Source organism: Coenobita brevimanus, chromosome 93 (assembly GCF_032717465.1).
Source record: "Coenobita brevimanus isolate Jiangsu-jjx chromosome 93, ASM3271746v2, whole genome shotgun sequence".
In the NCBI taxonomy this organism is placed as follows: Eukaryota; Metazoa; Arthropoda; class Malacostraca; order Decapoda; family Coenobitidae; genus Coenobita; species Coenobita brevimanus.
Genome location: NC_137046.1, coordinates 61135071 through 61154948, shown reverse-complemented (window position 1 = coordinate 61154948; position 19878 = coordinate 61135071).

Sequence of the window (19878 nt, the reverse complement as noted above, 5' to 3'; positions counted from 1 at the left end):
GAGGAGGAGGAGGAAGGAAGAAAAGAAGGAGGAGGAGGAGGAGGAAGGAAGAAAAGAATGAGGAGGAGGAGAAGGAAGGAAGAAAAGATTGAGGAGGAGGAAGGAAGAAAAGATTGAGGAGGAGGAAGGAAGAAAAGAATGAGGAGGAGGAGGAAGGAGAAGAATGAGGAAGGGAAGAGGAAGGAAGAAGAGGAAAAGAACAAGGAGGAGGAGAAGAGGAAGCCTAATACAATACTTAACTATATGAAGTACTAAAACACACAGAGAATAAACACTCAACTTTGTTTTCCTTTGTAATATTAATGCCAGCAAGGGGTATCATTAGTTTATGCTTCAAAAACTGCTTGTGGGTCAAATAATATTAATAATAATAATAATAATAATAATTTACTGGCAAACCCCTATCAGTAATTCCTCATTTAAGATACTTTCACTAAGCACAGTCTCTCTCTTAATGTCACTCAAAAATACACTTTTCACAAACTTCTTAATTAATCTCAAAGGTGTGCTGTGAAAGATCAATGTTAATTCATCTAAAAACATAATTTCTTTAAATTTAACACAAATAAATCTTGCTAGTTAGTTCTGTCTTGCATATGATCCTTAAATGCTGGAGAAAAAGTCCCTCTTGCTAGGACTCGCCCCTAACTTCACGCAATCAGCAATTTACGGGAATATATATCAATTATTAAATGAGGAATTACTTACTGCTGGCATTATACACAAACAAAACTCACAATTTACACATATTCTGTTTTTAACTTTACACATATTCTGTTTTTAACTGTGTGGAAAATGTGCCACTAGATCTCAGATGATGTGTTTATATATACAGTATTTCAAAGCTATGCATATATATACTGAGGTGTACATGATGGGCCTGTAGAAACAGTTCAGTATTTTCATATCATTTGTATCGTACCATTCATGAAGGCTCCAACATGCATTCATTGGCCATAGTCACCTAATGGTGGCTGTCTATGCTGCTCAATCTCTGGCAGCCACCTGGTCTCGTATTTTTTTTCCAGTCTGCCTCACAACCCTACCCCCGAAATTCACGCTTCTCACCTTACGGACCCAATTGTTATAAAACTGCGGTGCAGGGCAGACACCTTCAGGTGGTGGTACTGATATAGCCCGGCCATGTCCAGTGAAAAGGGCCAGATGCTCACTCACTGACCGCCCCTGGAATCCTCACTACCTCACATATTTCTCCCTACATAAGTGCTTCAAAATTATCAACTCCAGGACTTTCCTATTCCAGACCAACACCACTACAATACCAGCTGGTGTTCTCAGTGCCAAAAATCCCTCGTGGCTAAACACACAGACACAGGACAACAAGGGGACTCTCAATGCAGAAAAACACGAACACATAAACCACCACCACAACCCAACAAGACCTCCACACAAAGTTATAAGGCTGCCTCCTCCCCCTAACCTCACTATGTACCTCTTCATAATAACTAATCCCATGAAACAGTGAAATTTTTAGTACTGAGACAGGAATGAGTCTCCTTGATTACTAGTTCAACTGACCCTCCAGTCTGGCCCCACTTTGTCAGAGGAACATAAAAGCATTACGGCCATTCAAGCCACCAAGGAAGTTGTACTAGACCTATTACTTGACCACTGCCCCAAATGAGAAAGTTACCTAAATCCAAATAAAATGTGTAACCATTTTTATTTTTCCTCCTTTTTTTCTTATTTCCTTTTTTTTCTGTCAATAATTTATCCTGTACATACTGCCTACCTAGCCACTACAGTCATTCAAAGCCTATAACACTGCACGCCAGCACTAAATTTCACAAGATATAGTCAATATTTTTTTTCTCACCCATAAAATGGCCCCCATTCAGAAGGAACTGTGCTGTGAAAATACATGGAATTTCACAGTACAGGTCATCGGCTCCGACCACCTGCACTTGTCGCAGTCCGCCGATGGCTGTGGCCGTCAACCTTTTTTTTTTTTTTTTTTTTTTTTTTTTTTTTTTTTTTCCCAGTACTTTATTATTTCAGAGTGTACACAGCTTTTTTTAATAAATATATATATATATATCTATACAGTACTTTATTTTTATTATTTCACACTGTACCTACCTACCTATACACACAAGGCCACTACAGACATCCACAAATCTGCAGCCAAACAGGACCCTTCAAAAACCATCACCAGACACCCACCCTTCACAAACAACCCTACCTACTCTCTCTCACCCTCTCTTTACTCTAACTTTGTCTAAAAATGCCTTGTGCTCTCTCTCATGGATCTGTCTATCTATCTATTGCCAGACGCCTTAATCCCGTACGGGATGGCCACAAACGTATCGCCTCTCTCATGGATGCTGGGTTGTAAGCATAGTATATAAACACTAAAATACGATGCTGGTTATGAAGAAGAGCTATGGAAGGCATGTAATAAAAACTTGCATTACAAAAAGTACTTTAAAAAAATCTATAAGCCAAGAAACTGTTTACAATGCTGGGTGGTAACCATATAATCAAACCATATGTGCTCCCTATGTGTCAACAAGTGGGTTGGTGAAGGGTTAGTGCCCCTCCCCATAAATAAAAGTCAAATGGCCCCCTCTTATGGGATTATGGCAGCTGGCAGTAGGCAGACAGATAGATAGATATTCTCATCCTAGACCCAACACTAAAATTCACAAGGATACATATTTTCTTTCCTACCCCCTTAAAACGGCCCCCATTCCAACAGAACCATACTGTGAAAAACATGGAATTTCACAGTACAGGTCACCGGCTCCGTCCACCTGCAATACCTGTAGCCGAAGTGCAGATCCACCAGTGGCTGTGCCCGTCATCCACTTTTTTTTTCTCTCTTTTCTAACTTTATTTCTACTACTTCAGACGGTACATAGCAACTACCTAGATATACATGGCCACTACAGCCAAACAGAAGCCTTCAAAAACCATCATGAGACACCCATCCTTCAGACACAACCACATCCAGAAAAACACAATCTATACTCTCTCTCTCTTTTTACTCTAACTTGGTCTAAAAATGCCCTGTGCTCTCTCTCATGGATGCTGTATTGTAAGAATACAGTATATAAGCACTAAAATATGATGCTGGTTTTGAAGATCAGCTATGGAAAGCATGTAATAAGAACTTACATAACAAAGAGTACTTACAACCTATTCTCATCCTATACCCAACACTATTTTTCAGAAGGATACATATTTTTTCCTACCCCCTTAAAACGGCCCCCATTCCAAAGGAACTGTGCTGTGAAAAGCATATGGAAAATCACAGTACAGGTCACTGGCTCCGACCATCTGCAATACCGGTGGCCTAAGTGCAGTCCAGTAGCCCAAGTGCAGTCCGCCAAGTGGCTGTGGCCGTCATCCTCTTTTTTTTTTTTCTTTCTTTCTTTTTAAACTTTATTTCTACTATTTCAGATGGAACACAGCTACTACCTAGATATACAACAGAAACCTTCAAAAACCATCACCAGACACCCACCCTTCTGACTCGACCATACCCAGAGAAACACAACTCTAACTTGGTCTAAAAATGGCTTATGCTCTCTCACGAATGCTGAGTTGTAAGAATACAGTAAACAGGCATTAAAATATGATGCCTGTCACAATGAAAAGCTATGGAGTGAATGCAGGTCTAATATTTTGTTTCTGCCAGTGGGACGTTAAAAAAAAAAAATACCAAAACATGAAAATTTGTGCCAAGTTAGAGTGAAATGAGTATACCCAGACTTCAACACAATCATCATCTTTCTCTACTTCAAGGCCAACACAATAAACAACTCACACACAATGCACTATGCCCACAGTGTATTGCTTCCTGCAACACCACACCACACTCACATTTACCACAGTGTAAGGCCTCCCCCCCTCACCACAACACACTACTACAAACACTCACCACATGTACCACAGTGTAGGCCTCCTCCCACACACCACACCACACTACCACAACAGACAATCCTTCAACATATACCTTTGGGGCTGCCAGGGTTTCTGTAGTCAGCCAAGTGGGATTACAAGCCAAGATTTACTAATACATAGCAAATATTCTTCAAAACAGCATAATTTTGATATAATAGGTTTATCATCCACTGACAAAGGAATTCAATTTATCATGAGAATTAATCTGCTGGAAGGGAAGGTTATGACGGCCAATACAGGTGACAGGAGGATCAGAGGGATGTAATGATTTTAGCACTACAACAACAGGGTCTCTCTATCTCTCATGACAGAAATATCTGAGGTGGGAGCAAAGAACAAAGAACAAACAAGCATTAAGGGGGCCAACTATCAGTACCATGCCTAGTGAAGTGGACTAATCATCATCATCATCATCTTCGTAACCAATTATTTTTCAATCATCGTAACCATTTTTTTTTTCTTTTTCAAGCAGTCACTCCTAACCTGTTTATTTATTTTTGTTACACATGGATACAATGCATAGGGCCCATAAAGCAAAGAGGAAACCCAAGAGAGAGTGAAACTAACTGCAAGCCCAATGAAATGCATCATACACTCATTCACTTACCATTCAAATCCTAGTATCTTACACACACACACACACAAAACCATGGGGACATCACACATCCTTGCTCTCTCTAATCATAAACCACGACAACCCAACCCAACAGACATCAACACCATCACAAACACCCAAACGATACACAGACCTAGAAAATGCAACAATGAAGGAGAAATATCAACAGCATAGCCTAAGAATCAGCATAACGATAGTAATTCTAAAAACGTATCAACCATTGGCTGTGATGTTGGAGACCTTGCAACTTTATACAACATCGTCTGCCATCATCCAATCCTATGTCACCCCATAAGGAGTGTAGGAAGCCAGGGCTAGGCATACTGCACAAAATAATCTGCTCAACACATAATACTGCTGATTTCTGAGATGCCCTGGGTTGAAAGACGATAGAGACCTGACAGGCAAATTGGTTCTTGCTCATGCTTAGGAAAGTATGGCAAATGACAGTGTGATAGGAAGAGATATATCAAAATAGTTTAGTCTATTGGCACCCTAGGATCTCTCCCTACCTATCTATCAATCTATCTATAGCCTGACGCCCTAATCCATATAGTTATAAAATTTCAAACACGTGGCACATTTTCCCACGTACCGATAAGACTATAACATATTCCAATTCAACATATAACTATAGTCAGTTTATTTCTATCTGACAAAACAAGGCAACTTTTATCACTTCAGTACTAAATCATTGATGTATAAAATTACAGTATGCCTAAGTGATGGGGTACGGATAAGTCTCCTTGGTTACTAGTCAAATTAACTCTCCAGTCTGACTACACTTGGCCATAAAGCTAACGGTTATGAATCTCTGTCAGGTGAAGCAAACTGACTATAGAATAAATCAACAGAAATAAAGACACCAAAAAAACACACCCACATCAATATTTAAAACATAGTCAGCCACAGGAAAAAAAATATAAAAAACATAAACCGTATTAACGATAAATGTTCGTATATATGCAGGGAAAAATCTTGTTAATCTCTCACCTAAATGAAGGGAATTGACTGCTATGTTTAATGAGGGGAATAATCTCAGAATGATTGTTATTCTTGGATATAAATGAAGGGAAACGACTCAAGTTGCTCATCAACCTTTGACATAAATGGACGTTAACTAAGGATGCTTGTTAGTTTTAAAATCTCAGTGCTATTTAGGACAATACATTTTTCTTTTTAATGCAGAGAAGCAGAAACTGAAGAGTGCAAGAAATAATACACAAAAGAGAGCCAAATGCAAGATATCTTACATCTGAAATTCCTGCACACATTGCATTTACAAGACTGGAGGTCACAGGCAGAGGGAAATAGAGACTGAGAAAAATAAATTCAAGTTGACCTGTTGCCAATTACAATCAACCAAAGAAGGACAAGAGTACATATTTTTTTCAGCATATTTTTTCCTGTGGCTGACTGTGCAGTACATCACAATGACATGGTAATAATAATAATGCAAATATAACAAGAAAATGGGCATACCAATTGGCGTACAAATACAATAGCCAACATCAACAGTTCAGGAGGGATAATATATACAAAACACCCATTTTTATTGTTGCGTAAACAAGCACTATGGCTTTTTTGCAGAGTCCTTTTATTTGCCACAGTTATTTAGGATCTTTTGGGCTGATAATACCTGCTGTTGTGGTGGTCCCTGGCTCATTTTAATTACTAAGAATCAGAGTCAATGCTGGAGAAACTAAATACTCGAATTTAATTAAAGAAAAGAAGCAATAGGAGCTCCAAAATTCTTACAACCAAAATTATCCTCTAATATTCTTCAGACGTGTGTGTGCATCTTTCAGGAGTTTACTCAGGAAAATGACACGCATATATCCTTAGCAAAGTTTCATAGCTCATTTAGCCACATCTCATTCAAGAAGGTAGGTGATAAGCACACACAGATAAGCTACAACCAACTGACACTGTTTTACTTAGGCAGCAAATACTGTACCGGCAAAAATGCTGAAATTGATGCTATGTTGGTTCAGAGAAGTGGTTTGATTACAGCACTACTACACAGGCATATCCAAACACCTGCCACTGTCCTACTTAGCCAGGAATACAGGACCACAGCAACAGCAGCCCACAATTTACTAAACCAAAATACAGGGCTGCCCATATATATCTGGTGTTGTCGGCTCAGTCTGCGGGTATGGGGGAAGCACGTATTTTGACAACTTAATTATGCTCCGTTTAACTGGGTATTAAATTACCATCATTCCTTTGTAAATGCTAGTTGAAACATGACTAATATGGTGCTAGTCATGAAGAAGTGCTATGGAAAGGATGTTGGGCCACAGTGCTATCTTATTCTGCCAGTGACATGAGGGAAATGAATCTGCATGAGGACAAAAATCTTGTCTCGCTGTCATGTTTGTGTCAAACCTTGTGCCATGCTTTTGTGTGTCATGTCTGTGTGTGTCGTGTTTCTGCATGTCATGTCTCAGTGGCTGTTCAATTTGTATATGGATGAAGCTATAAGAGAGGTAATAGGAAGGAATGTGAATATATTGGTATCTAGTGAGGGAGGGTAAGATGTGGAAACTTCCTGAGCTGTTGCTTGCTGATGATACTGTATTGTGATGAATGTGAACTGCAAAGCTTGGTGCATGAGTCTGAGAATGTAAGAAACAGAATCTTAAAGAGAATATATGTATGGGTAAAGTTATGGTCTTGAGGGAAATCACAGTATACAGAGTGAGACTGGATGGTGAGGAAATAGATAATGAAGGTGCATCCAAGTACTTCAGAGTGATGAGTGAGGATGGAAGGATGTGCCTGAATGGGTACAGCAGGGTAGAAAGGTTGCTGGATCACTGAAAGCTGTGATAAGACGATGAGAAATGAGGCTTAGATCCTGTTGGAAGGGCATAAGAGTGAGAGCAGTGGAAATGACCTGAGGAATGTGTGCAGTTTTATGGACAGACAGATATACACATGAGGAAGTGGAAAAGTGCTGTGGTGCTATTAGGAGAAATACTTTGAGATAGTTTGGCCATGTAGAGGATGGGGAATGAGAGAATGACTAGAAGGTACGTGTATGATGTGAAGAGGAGGAGAGACCATGGCAGAGACGGAAGACTGGAGTGGAGAGATACAAGGGAGGGAGGTGTGAGTTGGAGAGAGGGCAGTCAAATAGCAGATGACAGAATGACATGGAGTTAATTTGTTTGTGGCCTCCCCTTATGCGATTGAGATGTCTGGCAATAGATAAAAGTCAGTGGAGGGTAAAAATCTCTTCTTACCAAAATGAGTGAACTTTAAGCAATTACTGAAGAAAATGCAAGAGGAGATATTAAATTACTTGATAAAAAAATGCAACCAATGGATGCAAACAAGTAATCCCTATCAAGTAAGAAAGGGATATGGGAAACAGAAAATGATGCTGGGTAGTGATGGTAAAGCCGACTGAGCCTCCACCATATCAATCATCAAATTATTATTAAAATCATCACTGCAATCATCTTCATCATCATCTCAGCCTCTTCTTCCCACCTAAGGATGGGGTAAGGTATGGTTCAAAATGCAACAACAAAACACATGGGATCAGACACGTTATATATGAACCACCCTGTATTTTTTAGCATCTGTGGCACATAACCAGGACTTAACTGCATCTGTTTGTGATGTACAGGCATGTGCAAAAGTATGCCAACAATGCTCTGCCAGCACTAACTTGTATTTCATATTTACCACTCTTCCCCAAATGACTAGAGGGTAACATTCCTTCTGTTGCCTGTTTTCCTGATGCCTGGAACAGACACCTTCATATGGCAATGATCAGATATAGAATGTCAGATTAAAATAACAGCCTTCAGTTCCTTTACTATCCCCATACAGGAGAATGGTGGACTAGGAAAGAATAGTAACATTGATGTGCAGTCCTTACCACATAAAATATTTCAAACAACACCTTCCATTCCCACAGCTGGCAGAGAAGTGTCTACATACTTTGCTCATGCTCAGGACAGGATTTATGCAAAACATTTCATAGCCAATGGTTGTGTACGGCTGGCCAGTTGTCTATAACCTTACTCGCTTTACTCGAATCTGGCGAAGATGTCTTCTTTCAGAGCTGACGGCAGCAGGTAAAGAAACTGGTTGTTTGATACGATTACTAATCAAAGTGGACATCTCATGACTATCATGAGTGACAAGCCAAGTGGCTTCTGGCTACCCAGGATATAAGTTACTACACTTGGTGGTAATATACAACTAGACAGTCACGTGGTGGTGTAAAGAGTTACGGCGCTCCAGCTGGATGTGGCAATATCCGGTATTAAATTAGTCAGTAGCTAGTCCCAGGTCTCTTCACAAAATGGGGAAACAAAAAATTGGTGAATGACTGGGTGGCTGTGAATGTGAGGTCCAGCATCTGATAGATGTGAACAAAGTGTGCAACGTCTGGCTTGCAATATCCACTTAAGAACGTATGCCCAATCCTTGAGGCATTGCCTAGGCCGTAAAAAATAAACAAAAAAACTGGCCATCAAACACAACCCCCTCATAGAGCATTCCGCCCCCTTACTGTACGGCCACAACGTGGTTATTGCAAGCAAGGCCTGAGTGCATGTTTACTTATATAGTCATCCACCTGTGTGCCACTTATCCTTCCAACATATGCAATGATGGACTCCTTCTCACTGTCCGACAGCCCTCATTACCCACGTCAAAACAAATATATGTCATGGCACACAATGGTGGGTTGTGTGTGCTGTAAAAGTATTGACCCAACCCCCCAGGCATCCCCAATCCCCCAAAACCCCACTAGTAGCAAAGGGACTTGGGGCCACGCTACACGACAGTATTATGGCAACTAATTCGGCACAAAATTATTAAAGCTTATTTTTACGAAGCAGACTTTTCGTTCATTTACTGCCAGCGTAAAACTTTAATCTCCTTGGTCTGACATGGCGCATATTTTTACATTCGTACTTAGCGTTCTAACTTCCAGCATAAAACTTTAAGAATTTATACATTACTCTGCTGCCTTATGTATTATGGTAGTTATTCCCACACCATACTTGTTACTAATCTTACTCAACCTTGTAGCATGCTTTTATAAGTATGTCCAATTTCCATCTGACATTAAGAATACAGTAATCGCTTTTCCTGCCACACACACTTTCATGGAACAATAAGTATAACTGTATACAATGGGGAATCAACAGGGTCGCGGTTTGTAAACAATGAGCATACAACTAGACAGTCACGTGGTGGTGTAAGGAGTTACGGCGCTCCAGCTGGACGTGGCACTATACGGTATTACATCAGTCAGTAGCTAGTCCCAGGTCTCTTGCAAAACAGGGGAAACAAAACATTGGTGAATGACTGGGTGGCTGTGAATGTGAGGTCCAGCATCTGATAGATGTGAACAAAGTGTGCAACGTCTGGCTTGCAATAACCACTTAAGAACGTATGCCCAATCCTTGAGGCATTGCCTAGGCCGTAAAAAATAAACAAAAAAACTGGCCATCAAACACAACCCCCTCATAGAGCATTCCGCCCCCTTACTGTACGGCCACAACGTGGTTATTGCAAGCAAGGCCTGAGTGCATGTTTACCTATATAGTCATCCACCTGTGTGCCACTTATCCTTCCAACATATGCAATGATGGACTCCTTCTCACTGTCCGACAGCCCTCATTACCCACGTCAAAACAAATATATGTCATGGCACACAATGGTGGGTTGTGTGTGCTTTAAAAGTATTGACCCAACCCCCCAGGCATCCCCAATCCCCCAAAACGCCACTAGTAGCAAAGGGACTTGGGGCCACGCTACACGACAGTATTATGGCAACTAATTCGGCGCACAATTTTTAAAGTTTATCTTTACGATGCAGACTTTTTGTTCATTTACTGCCGGCGCAAAACTTTAATCTCCTCAGTCTGACTTGGCGCTAATTTTTTTAAAAAGCATACCGGTACTTAGCGTTCCAACTTCCACACAGGGGGAATCGACGGGCCGAGGTTCGTAAACAATGAGTAACGCCAGAACTGCAGGGTCGATTGGTGTGGGTGATTTAAACGCACAACATAGCGACAATATATACAAGTATCAAACAATTGGCCATAAAAAAATCTGTCCACTGTGCATCAATTACAATACAAACATCAACATAATAATCAAGCAATAATCATATGTATAATTCACTTGGGTGTCTTCTAGGTGGCTCAGGAGGCTTGCTAAGAAATCACGTTAGGAAATCACCCCAGCCACAAAGAAGACAAGCCACTTTGACTGAACTAACACCAGACACTGTTCAACTGAGAGAAACACCACTAGCAAAGGCATCAAAAATAACATGAGGAACCTTTCCATCACAAAATTCTTGCAGTATACCGGGTATCTACCTAGCTAACACTTACTGCAATATATCTACTATCTATGTGTATATGTGTAATGTTTACCTATCTGTGTACTTTATCTATCAGCTTGAAATATTGCTGAGCTGAGGCAACACCTTAGCATGGAGACATGCTAATCATGAAGTGCAGGGGAAAGGTTTCAAAATTATCTGCTACTGGTAAACCTGGGGAATTGACTTACTGTACTCTTGTTACTCTACCCAGGCATAAAATAAGCATCTTAGCAATAGTTTATCAAGCAGAATGCTAGTCATGAAGATGTGCAGTGGGATGGATGTAGACATGTAGTACTGTGTTATTCTACCACAGAGATATATGAAAAAAGCAGGTGAATGGACAAATCCCAGGCCACGTTACGGTGCAAGAAGTATGATAATTGAGCATAGACGAATATAAATAAGTTAAAAATCCATCCAATCAGCCATCAACCAATCCCACATCGCCCCACAGAGGAGCGTAAGAACCCGGGGCTAGGCAAGTTGGTTCTGACATTTAAGATGAAAATAAGTTAAAAATAAAGCTCATTATTATCCTTAGACCCCCAGTGCATCACTCTCAGTTGAATAAAACCATCTGGTGTTAGTTGGAATAAAGACAGTTGCTCTCCCACTTACGAACAAGAGCTAAGAAGAATTGCTGTTGAGATTAAACACTTACCGGCTTGAGATTTCATTCGGCTGTGTGGTTGCCAGCCTGATAGTGCCAGGGATTGACTCCTGGCACTGCATCATCCTAGCTCATCATCAATCATCGTCGTCGTTGATTGGCCAGTAAAATCAGCACCTAGACTAAGTTAACTGGCCTTCTATATCCTAGTGGTGGAATGATCTAGTTATGGAGCCTAGCACTAACTATTCTATCATCAATCATCGTCGTCGTCATCAATAGGCAAGTAAAATCAGTACCTAGACTAAGTTAACTGGTCTTGTATACCCTAGTGGTGGAATGATCTAGTTATGTAGCCCAGCATTGCTATCATAATTAATATCATCATTAGGCATTATCATCATCATTCCTGACTCCTCTTCCCACCCAACGATGAGGTCAGGAGTTCTCTATTAAAATATCGTAAGTAGGGGAGCAACTGTTATACTCTGTCCATCTCAACTTGGCTTAAAAGTGATCTGGAAAGGATGCAGAGCCACAGTATTGCTAGCCTTGTCTTACTCTGCTTCTGGCCGATGAAATTAGGCTGCCAAGGACAAAACTCTCTGCCAAGTCAAGGTGGACCATCCAAAAATTTTCTAACTCACATTTCAGACGGGTGGTTGTAGCTGTAGTTGTAGTAGAAGGAACTGAGATGTAGAAAGGTTTTCAGGATCAACGGCGCTAGGAACCTCTATATCTACCACAGGTATTTCCCGAGTTTTGAGGCCACTGAGTATTTTTCAACATTCACCACACAATCTTGTATCACTCTATGAGCAGCGAAGGAGCCCAGGGCTGGGCAAGTTGGTCTCGACATTCAAGATGAGAGTGACCAGCCACACTCATCCTCGAGTGGCATTACGGCAGCACCACCAGGATCAACGCAAGCACGGCAGCACCACCAGGATCAACGCAAGCACGGCAGCACCACCAGGATCAACGCAAGCACGGCAGCACCACCAGGATCAACGCCAGCACGGCAGCACCACCAGGATCAATGCCAGCACGGCAGCACCACCAGGATCAACGCCAGCACGGCAGCACCACCAGGATCAACGCCAGCACGGCAGCACCACCAGGATCAATGCCAGCACAGCAGCACCAACTCAGCAATCGCAGGAACAGCAGCCTGAGTAACACAGACGGACCCTGAAAATACGGCAAGGTTTTAGGAGATAATCTCAAGTGTGTTCAAACTTAATCCTTTTGTCTGTGGAGGAGTTCAATATGGATCTAAATTAACCCCTAGTGTATTGGTGCTGGATGGGGGGGGAGGGCTGCCTGACTACATTTACACTTCTCAATGCCACACCTATCCCGCAAGAGGAGAATGATGGACTACAGAAGGGTAACTCAGCCTGCAGTCCACTGGGATAATGTTCTGCTGTGCCTGGGGTTGAACTACTACTAGTACACAAGACCTAAGATGAACAAATCCATTATACATCATCTGTCTAGCTCAATTCCTTGGTTATAGTCCCTCAAGTACTTCCTTATTCCCAGCAGAACAAGAAATTCCGACGGCTCTGCATTATTTACCGAACTCTTCATAACTGGCTTTATTCCTGTGTTAATGTTTTGTTACAACTCAGCACTGAATAAGGACAGATGGCAGTTTAAACAGATAGATAGTGGGAAACTGGGTAGTAGATAGATTCCTTCACAATGATGGCCGTCTCCTAATATAAATGAAAGAGTCTGGTGGTAGCAAGTATATTATGACAAGAGCAGAAGGCCCCATACTACAGGTCCCTTTGGTAAAATTCAAAAAAGTCACAATAGGACGCTTACCTGAGAGTGGAGGCAGATGGTTGGTATTACCGTGATTGGGCAGCTGGTTGGTATTAATTTGGCAGTTGGTTGTGGTTTTCTTCTCCCCTTTCTCCGTCTCTGTTGGCAATTTCCACAGCTGGGTCAATTAACACACCTGGGAAAATAGTACACATTAGTCCTTTCCTTCCAAACCTTGATTAACAAAAGTATCTGTTAGCAGCAAGAACAATATAACCTGGGAACAGTAAGGTTTAATTACATGGCAGTAAGGTTTTGCGGTCTGTAGTAATAATAATAATAATTAATAATAATAATAATAACAACAACAATAATAATCGTTTCATTTTTAAAGGCTCCAACATGCTTGCATAAGTCGGCCTTGGTCACCTAATGGCGGCTCTCCATGCTGCACGATCTATTGCAGCCTCCCTGTTCAGTCCCTTAACCCTGAGGTCACACTTAATGATCTCGTCCCATGTCTTTCTCGGTCTACCCCTCATAACCCCACCCCCAATATTAACATTTCCCACCATCCTCACCCAATTATCATCCCCCATCCTCTCCACATGCCCAAACCATCTCAATTTACCTCTGCTCATCACAACACCAATACATTCCAGTCCCATCCCACCTCTCAACTCTTCCATCGTAAACCCAGCCCCCTCAAACCTTGCACACAGGGACGCACTACACATCCACCTAATCATTGTTATTTCTGTACATCTAAGCCTGTGAATATCCTCCTCCTTTACTGCTCAGGTCTCACAACCATACAGCATGACACTCCTAACACATGCTGCATACAAAGACCTCTTAGCACGTAGGGAGAGTCCTCTCAATGTCATGAGAGGCAAGAGCTCCTTGAACTTCTTCCAACCACTTCTCACCCTAGCCACAGAACTAGCTCGAGCCCCACCTCCAGCACACATGTTTCCCAAATAACAACACTCTTCCACACACTCAAGAGATTCACCAGCAAGATCAATCCTTTCACGCCTGACAATCTCCATCTGCTCTCCCCAACACGCCGTACACATAAAATCAGCAGTATCTCACAGTATACCTCCAACAGCACTACATCTCTTGCACCCCCATTTATCACAAACACCGCACAAGATGGAATTACTTCCCATGCCGTCGTGTCAAACTGCACATGGCCACTCTCCCTCGTCTTTGACAGTACCGCCACCAACCCTAGATATCATCACTTTTGTTTTATCTGCAGTTACCCTTAAGCCCTTGTGCCCCATACCATCCCTCCACTTCCTAAATCTTTCCTCCACTTCCCTTTCATTCTCTGCAATCAACACCAAATCATCGGCATGCAACATCTCCCACAGGAATCTGCTTTTGAAGTCATGTAGGGCTTCAAGTACCATGATAAACAACATAGGACTCAAAACTGACCCCTGATGCACACCAACGTTCATGGAAAACTCATCACTCAAATCTCCATTCACTCTTACCTGGGTGCTACCTGGGTGCGAGCACCCACATACATAGCCATAACCACCCTAACCAGCCACTCCTAGTCAAGCCTTCTCATTGCCCACTTCACCACCTCTCTAGGGACTCTGTCAAAGGCCTTTTCCAAATCAACAAAAACAAAATACAGATCCCTTTTCTTACCAATATATTTTTCCTGAAGCTGTTAACAATGAATATGGCATCAGTGGTCCCCCTACCTGGCATAAACCCAAAATGCATCTCATCAACATTCACTCTCTCTCTAATCATACCTTCTAAGACTCTCTCCATTATTTTCATTATCTGATCTAAAAGCTTTATACCTCTATAATTTCCTATTTCCAGGTCATCACCCTTCCCTTTATACACATTTACAATTACACTCTTCAGCCAATCATCTGGGACACCACCATCCATCCATCATCCAATCCTACATTGCCCCATGAGGAGCGTAGGAGCCCGGGGCTAGGCAGTTGGTCTCGACATTTAAGATGAGAGTGACCAGCCTCACTTATCCCTGAGTGGCATTCACTCATAAATAATCATATTTGTCAGGTCAGTGACTAACCACACCCCTATATCTCCTGAGGCCTTCAACATTTCGGCAGTCAACCCAGACACACCTGCTGCCTTACCCACCTTCATCCTGCCTATTGCCTCACTCACAGTAGCAGCATCAATCAAAGGCCAAGGGCCAAACACTGGATCTGCTGGCTCCAAACCTTCCCTGTCCCAGTCAAACTCCTCATTCAACAACCGGTTATAATGCTCTCTCCATGCATCTTTATATCCCCACTGTTCACCACTACCCTTCCTTCATCATTCTTCACACACTGCTCACCTACAATATCCGGATTATCCCTCTTCATCTGATCACTTCATCACCTTAAATATCATATTTTTCCTTTCCACACTATTTAGGTTATCAAACAAAAGTCTCGGTGACTCAGACTTCGCCCTGTATACCTCTCTTCTAGCCCTACGCTTGGCAGCCAAGTATTCCTCCTTGCTATAATGATAATCATCATCATCATCATCCGGGCAGGGTGAGGAGTAGCAATGTCCAGGCAGCCCAAATTTGCCCAATCCAATGGGCCACACTTCCATTCGCTCACCATTCAAGCCCCCAGAATCCTGGCTCTGTATGATACGCCAAAAACATTGACCACGTTCTGTGGCTTCACATAAACGTATCTGAGAGTCAATAATAATAATAGTAATAATAATAAAAATGCAGTACCCCAGTCTGCAGTCCACATACAGTATACGCTGGCTACAGTTTACATATTGAAGGGACAAAGAAAATGTCACCATATGCTGAATTAATCTGCCTTCCAATACAAAGAATTACAGAAATCTGCCTATATCACACTCCAGGGGTTGTTGCTGTTGATCAACCCTTGTCTGTCTAGATGAGCAGACCCATCAACTGCAGGGAAGCAACTGCCCTTCCCATGCACTAAGTCTGTATTCCCTTGCAGCTGACAGCGGGGCATAGTGTAAAAGTTTAGTTCCTGGATGGATGTCACATTTGGGTAATTCCACGAAGATGTCAACCTTTTGTGTCAAAATCAACATTGCTTAAAAGTATATAAATTATACATCATTTTAAAGCTTAATCATTGAATTTTATGAATCTGAAGAGAAAGAGAGCCTAAACTGTCAACTTGGGGAGCTGCATAAAAAACTGTCATGTTATGTCACCAAAGAAAAACCAGTGCTGAATATAGCAACTTTCATAACATCACTGACCAGAGTATGTTATTGTTTGGAATGCTGATATTGTGTTTTACAGAAAATGTGTCTATTTGAGTTGTGATTGACACTACAGTTGTTTACATATACTGTATGTTGTGGTCAGAATGTAGCATGACCTTTAAATGGAAGTATTTCAGGAGTAACGTGTCTCATGTTTTTTCCCTATTTTTCCCATACACAACTAACAAACTGGAGAATACCAACATAACTTTATATTATAAACAGGCATCCCAAGGCCTTAATAATGTAACGCTGGGATACTTTGAAATAAACCCTGGTAAGCCATATGGTCTGTCACACACGTTACATGCCCACAGTGAGGAAAGTTACCAGAAAATAATGTAAAGTTTCTCACGCACACCTTTGAACAAAAAAGCAAAGTACCTGCACTGAAGTCCAATAATAAAACCCCTGTGTTTGTACTTTAGTATGTTATCTTTAAGTTTTTATTCTTTCCAAACAGTAAATTGATTTTGCCTGGTACCTGGTGAGTGTGCTTTGCCATCATGTCTCCAGTGACTCCAGCTGATTATCTGAATTCTGCTGGTATTCATTTTACACATGTATCATTGTGGACTGATGGGGCAGCAGCCCACTTCAAGAATAGGTATTCTATGGCAGCTCTAACCTCTTACAAAGCCATCCACAACTGCACTGCTAAATGGAACTTTCAAGAAAGTTATCATGGCAAGGGCCCTCATGATAGGATTGGGGCTTTACTAAAACGGAATGTCTACAAGCGAGTTTTTCAAGGTCGCTGTACAGTAAGGTCTGCTGTAGAATTTTATGAGGAGGCTGAACAAATAACAGATAAAACTGAACTAATGTATGTGTCTACTGAACATATAAACACTGAGAAGTCAAGATATGTACAGATCTGGAAAAACTGTAAGGCAGCAAAATCCATTCAGCAGTGCAGGTCAGTAAAACCTCTTGGCCACTGTGAAGTAGCACTGTATCATTTGACTGCAGACCAATCACCTTTTAAGCAGTGCTAACTTCAGGAGACTGGCTATGACCCACAATCTGACTCCAGTACTAGCAGTGATAGGGAAGGTACACCATCTCTTGCAGAAATGTCAGAGTCACTCATGTCCCAGCCTGAGCCACAAAGTACTACTGATATTGAGGCAACACAAAAACAATCCCCAGGTAACTATGTACTAGTTCATTACACTACCAAGAAGCTGTCGAAACATTATGTTGCAGTGGTAGAATCAGTTCCGGAGCCAGGCATGTTTGAAGTTAATTATTTAAGAAAGAGAGGCACTGACAAAATGGGTGATAGTCAGTTTCATTTTCCTGACATGAGCCTGCACTCAATACTAGAAATATAATACTGTATTAATAAAAATAAAAATAATAATAATAATTATTATTATTATAATGAAATATAATTACAGTATTATTATTGATATTATTATTATTACTACTACTACTGCCATATCTTCTTTTTAGCCACCCCTTATGGGGTTAAGGCATCTGGCTGTAGATAGAACTGATTTTCGGTTCTCTTTCCTATTCAAGGATGGGGTGAGATGGGGTCCACAAAATGAAGAATGCGCAAAAGAGTGCAAACAAATATAAAGAATGCCTCGTGAAATGGGCCACTCACTTATTCACTCAACATTCAAGCCCCCAGAATCCTGACTTGACTTCACAGACCTAATTATCGCCAAATATTTTGGTGGAGGTAATTTTCTTTTTACAGATGCACTTCACAATACCTATCCAAGAGTGTTATTCAACTATCAAGTTTAAAAATGGATGCCAAACCCTTATCAATGATGCTCTATGCTTCATCTATATAAATCCTTCTAGTTACCTAGCTTCAATGACTTTCATGCCTCATTTTCTTACTTTCATTACCTATATCCATCTAGTTTTAAGCCACACTTTCTATCAACTTTCCTCTTACTTCACAAAAGTACAAATTAAAATCATTCAGCAGATATGGGCACTAAGCTATATGGAGGTTGCAAAGGTACAGTCTGTCAACCTGGCCTCAACCAATCACAGCAATCATTATTCTGCTGCTGTACCTCCACTAATAAGATGCACCTGCCAATGCCATATCCACCCAACTAACCAATTACTGTTCATGTTTGTAGGCCTAAATACATTATCATCATCACTACCACCGAAATCAGTCAACCAATCACCTATGGGTAAATTTCAATAGTGGGGAACAAATGCATCAAAAGGTCACATTCATTTATTAACTTCGTAAATCTGGTGATGTATTTATATTTTATTTTATTTTATTCTAGCTGCTACTAGATTAATTTTTTTTTCCAGTTTAGTGGTGTACCTTAGTAACAGAGGGGTTAATGCAGGATATGTACCATATTACTGATGTACCGTATTACTGGCCAGGCCAAGTCTCTCCATGTCTAAATAAAATACAGTAAACTCTCAATTACCCATCGTTGCAACATCCATCCCAACACAATATCCAGTGCTGCTGGCTCCGCTCTGTTAAAGCAATAGCTGGCTAAACTATGCAACACCCGGTGCTGAAACAGAATGGAAACGGCAGTTCTATGCAATATCCGGCATCAAGGTGTATCAAACAACTTGTAAGTGGTAGCCAACTGGTGCCCGGGAAAACCTCAAAACACACCAGCCTATGAGAACACCCGAAATGTGCCAGCCAATCAGAATCTGTTGCGGGAGAAGCTCACCCAGCAAGCCAAGCATACCGTTGCACTCTCATGGATCTCATATAATAAAGACGTGTCTGTGCGCTCCACTCTTCCAACCACACACTGACGAAACCCGAGTGCTCTGACTAACTTTGTGGAGTCCTATGCTCGTTGTTGTTGCAAAGCTTATGGCCTGTCAATGTTCGTGTCCAAGTTTTTTTTCGTGATCCTGAGATTTCGACTGCATGTGGTGCATGGTGTACAACTCTACCCTCCATCGATGCCAACACTTGGTGAGTACAGCACACACACTATTAAACTATGCACTGTATCATTATTATATTGTACTATATGCTCAATTTTCATTTTTTATTCCTGCAAAAGTTTTCAGGGTAGAGGGTCGAGAAGGATAGTAACACAATATCCAGCTCAACACTGAATGTTGAGCCAATGGGGAGGCACTGTGCAATATCCGGTGTTTCACTTTATTCAGTGTAGGGCTCGGCTGAATTAACGCCTGATAACTGAGAGCTTATTGTAGTTAAAGTGCTCTAGTTGGAGTAACTGCCATGCATATTGTAGAGATGATTCCCAGAGGTTTCTTATCATTGCTGTCAAGAAAGTAGGCTAGTCATATACCTTTAAATGTACTAGCAGTCATTACCCT